General features: G+C 40.6%; 1 long non-coding RNA gene across 1 annotated transcript in view; it reads left to right on the top strand.

Moving 5' to 3' along the window:
- The first annotated feature begins 441 nt into the window (after positions 1 to 441).
- LOC126488718 (uncharacterized) overlaps positions 442 to 4,549 on the top strand; it is a 77,411-nt gene continuing 73,303 nt past the window's right edge. The window contains exon 1 of the long non-coding RNA XR_007588784.1: positions 442 to 629. This is a non-coding gene — a long non-coding RNA (uncharacterized lncRNA). The remainder of the gene's footprint in view (positions 630 to 4,549) is intronic.

The raw sequence follows: 4,549 nt of genomic DNA, 5'->3' as shown, positions 1-4,549 counted from the left end.
TGGTTCAGTATTTCCTTGCTATGTTCCTTTCCCTGTGTTTTGGAATAGTAATGTACATCCTGTGTTATTATATGTTGGAAGTATGTGATTTGCTTTTGAATTTTGAATTTACTGCACATTACAGTTAAAAGATTGCATGAATCTCAGAGGAGACTTTGAACTTTAAAACATTGTTGAGACCGTGATAGACTATGGGGACTTTTGAAGTTTGACTGATTAATTTCTGCATTATGATATGGCTACATGCCTTTGGGGGCCAGGAAGTGGGATGTGGTGGTTTGAAAGAAAAGCTCCCAAAGGGAGTGACACGATTAGGAGGTGTGACTTTGTTTGAGTAGGTATGGCCTTGTTGGGAGAAATGGGTCACTGTGGGGGTGGCTTATGACGTTTCCTATGCTTAATTTACAGCCAGTGACGCAGTTCACTTCCTGTTGTCGGCAGATCAAGATGTAGAACTCTTAACTACCTCTCTAGCACCATGTCTGCCTGCACATTGCCATGTCCCACCATGATGATAATGGACTGAACTTCTGAACTGTAAGCAACCACAATGAAATGTTTTCTTTTATAAGAATTGCCTTGGCCATGGTATCTCTTCACAGCAACAGAAACCCCAACTAAGAAACCAGGTAAGGAGTGTTTGGACATGAACATAATTCGTATAAATCCTTTCTTCCTCTAAAGAGAATGATCTGTACAATGAAATATGTTGGCCCATGTGTACAAATTATTCTTTGAGACAATGAAGTATCAATAATTTATCAAGATCATGGAACAGCTGACACCCCCAATCATCATAGTTTGAGAATTTACTAAAAGGAATATTTACAAAATTGAGGTAATGGAGGAGGAAAAGTACACGAGAGTATGCAGTCATCAAGAACCAGTAAAGTTCAGAGGAAGAGAAAGCTACCTGCCGCCATGCGTAAACCTCTGTCTCTGTCACTTACCCATGCTCCTCATTTGCCAAGTCTTCCAGGAGTTCCAAGGATTGACAAGCTTGTCTCTTCAGAGGAGTCTCTGCAGCTCAGTGAAAGACAAGAGGTTGGACTTTGGATCTGGAGACGTCAGTAGACTATTTCAACAGACACATTATTCAGTATACCAAGAAGATCTGGAACTCAGAGGCATGAGGCCATTTGGGGAACCTGCTAGGAACCGGAATCTTTTGTTTTCTTGATAGTTCATTTCCCTATCAGCAGAGTAGCAGCTTTCCTTGTGGCGTTTTCATAGATAGTTACTATTTGACCCTCTTTTACCTACTCCCCCACATTTTCCAGCCTGCTCTCTCAGCTTGGACCCTTCTGCTCCTGGTTTTCTCCCTTTTATTTTCATATCACTTGTCTTTTTTTTCTGGTCTTCATAGTCACTTGGAACTCGTATCAAAATCTGTGAGGCTAAATGAGGATATCAGGACTGAATCCAGAGAAAAGTCCTTTTCTGGAAACTCCTTGGATAAACATATTCTCAATATTGAATTATGCTCAACCCTGAACATTTCAAACTTATGGATGAAAAACCCTGTTTTTTATAAAGTTTACTTTTGTTTGTTGTCATGTATAGGGGGTGTGCCTGACACTGCTCCTGTGTGGTGGTCAGAGGACAACTTGTGAGAGTGAAGTCTTGCCTTCCACGCTGTCACAGAGGAGGGTTTGTCACTGTTTGTTTTCTTGTGTGTGCTATATTGCCTGGCCCACAAGCTTCTGGTCAATTCTCTTGTCTTTACTCTCCATCTCTGCTTGGGGGGCTTTGGGATTACAGATTGTTCCATGATGTCATACTCGGACTCGAATGGCAAATGCTTTTATCTGCTGAGCCATTACTCTGGCCCTGGGTTAACATTTCTTAAGACAGCTCTATGTGTCTGGAACTTCAGAGATGAATATGATATGGTAGACAGATTTTTGGATTTTTAAGTAGATTCATTGTTTTTTCTTTTAATACTGGATGATTCTTATTCTTTCTGTCACATGCTGTGGTGTTTTATGTATACTGTCCCAGCATGCTCACATAGATAGTTGCCCCATGCAGAATGGAAACATTGCTTTAAGTGGATGAAGCAAAATGACTAAAAAACAACAGACGTCAGTATCTACAGATAACTCAAGAAAGTGGTAAAGTTTGGCAAACCTTAGTCCCAATGGTTCACTCCACTTGAGGTTTATCAATTGTGGTTTCTTCTTCCTCTTCCTCCTCTTCTTCTTCTGCTCTTCTCAATGTAATACAAAATGAACTCTCTAAAATCTTCTTTCTTCTGCTGTAAAGTGAAATAGATACTGTTCTTCACTAGGTCTTGAAACTGACTTCAGAACCCAAAGCAAAGCAAGGGTAAAGGATCAGAGACATCACAGCTGGTAAAGATAATCCATGGCGTCAAGTGTTGGCATTGATTAAGTCATACAGATTGGAGATTCACATCCACACTTTCCTCTTAGTGCTCACCTATTTTTCTCCTTCTCTCCCTCTACACTCTTTTATGACATAAGCTGTAATATTATCTTTGTATCAACTGTAAAAATGCTAAGGGGATTAGAGAGGCTACACGAGGGAGAAGGAACCATGGACAAACAAACAGACTAAAACAACCAAAATCTCCAACAACAACAACAATAACAAGACAAAGAACTAAACAGAATCAACAACAAAAATGCAGTGTAACTGATTCACTGATGTTCAAGAGGGATTCCAGAGTTCTTCACGCACCAATTAAGAAAGTCCCTTCATAGCATGCACACCAGTACTTTCAGGATGGAGGGGATATTACAGAACTCTATTTTGGCATGTCCTGTTGTAAAGAGGAGCGGCCCCATGTTGGAGTGCCACTCTGTAGTATCAGGAGTGAGGAGTTGGCCTGCTTTTAGTCCCATTGCCCGGCTAGCTTAGCCTCAAAATAACCACACAGAAATTGTATTAATCAAAACACTGCCTGACCCATTATCTCCAGCCCTATATTGGCTAACTCTCACATATTAATTTAACCCATCTCCATTTTGCATATTGCACTTGACTGTGGCTTACCGGCATGAGTCTAACCATTATCCATCTTGGGCAGGAGAATATTAGTTTGAGATGTGTTTCCCTTGTTTATACTGTGGAATATTTGTTTAATGATGCTAAGATGTGTTAAATTCTTTGATGTTGCATTTGTGAAGAATCTGTGAAGCTTTGATTCTTTGTCTGCCTAGGACACCTGATTAGTCTAATAAAGAGCTAAACAGCCAATAGTTAGGCAGGAGAAAAGATAGGTAGGGCTGCCAGGCAGAGAGAATAAGTAGGAGAAGAGCGAGGAGGAGAAAAAAAAAAAAAAAAAAGAGAGAGAGAGAAGGAGAGAAGGATGTCAGGGGTCAGCCACCCAGCCACACAGCCACCCAGCCACAGAGCCATACAGCCAGCTAAGGAGTAAGAAGAAAAAAGACATATAGAATAGAGAAAGGTTAAAAAGCCCAGAGGCAAAAGTTACTGGGATAATTTAAGTTGAGAAAAGCTGGCTAGAAACAAGTCAAGCTAAGGCCGGGCATTTATAATTAAGAATAAGTTTCTGAGTATTTATTTGGGAGCTGGGTGGCAGGCCTCCAAAGAGTAAAAGAGTAAAAACCCCAACTGCGCACCAAGTCAGATTTCTTCTGAGTCTTGGTACCCAGAGAGCAATAAATAGCCAAGGAAGACCCTGCTGATGTCCCACGGATGGTGGGGTGAGCAATCAGCAGTAGCCTCTGCCTGTACCCACCCTTCTTGCTGTTCCACTAAGAAGTCCAGGACTGCAACATTTAAAGGACACATGATTCCAAAAGATAATTTCAGTTCAGTTTAGCTGCCTCTTTCTCAGGGAAGCCTAAAATGCCTTTTGTTTCCGGAAAGGTCTTCTGATGTTAGGTGTGTTGCCTCCAAACAGCTTAGTGGTAAATCATTTGTTTACAGTCTGAAGAGAACACCACAACTGTGTCCCCTGTGAAGGCGTGAGGGTCAGAGTCCAAACCTCCCTTTCTACTTCAACTCCTGTAACAATTTTCTACATAAACCCACTTTGAGAATCTGTGTGAGTGTTCATAATATATAATATATCTCCTGGTGGGTTTTCTTGTTGGTTTTTGTTTTTGTTTATTTTAAATGTTTTGGGGGACCACACTCGGCTCCCAAATAAATAGACGGAGACTTATTGTTTCTTATGAATGCCTGGCCTTAGCTTGACTTGTTTCTAGCCAGATTTTCTTCTTTCTTTCTTTCTTTCTTTCTTTCTTTCTTTCTTTCTTTCTTTCTTTCTTCCTTCCTTCCTTCCTTCCTTTCTTTATTTCTTTTTTCTTTCTTTAACAGGGTTTTATATATTTTTTGATTGATTTTTTATTGAGCTCTACATTTTTCTCTGCTCCTTTCCCTGCCTCTCCCCTCCCCTTCAAACCTCTCCCAAGGTCCCCATCCTCTCAATTTACTCAGGAGATCTTGTCTTTTTCTCTTTCCCATGTACATTAGATCCATGTATGCCTTTCTTAGACAACCTCATTGTTGTCTACGTTCTCTGGGATTATGGTTTGTGGGCTAGGTTTTTTTTTTT

Source organism: Alexandromys fortis, unplaced genomic scaffold (assembly GCF_014885135.2).
Source record: "Alexandromys fortis isolate MF-2015 unplaced genomic scaffold, M_Fortis_MF-2015_v1.1 scaffold_187, whole genome shotgun sequence".
NCBI classification, from domain to species: domain Eukaryota; kingdom Metazoa; phylum Chordata; class Mammalia; order Rodentia; family Cricetidae; genus Alexandromys; species Alexandromys fortis.
This window is presented reverse-complemented; position numbering and strand designations above follow the sequence as displayed.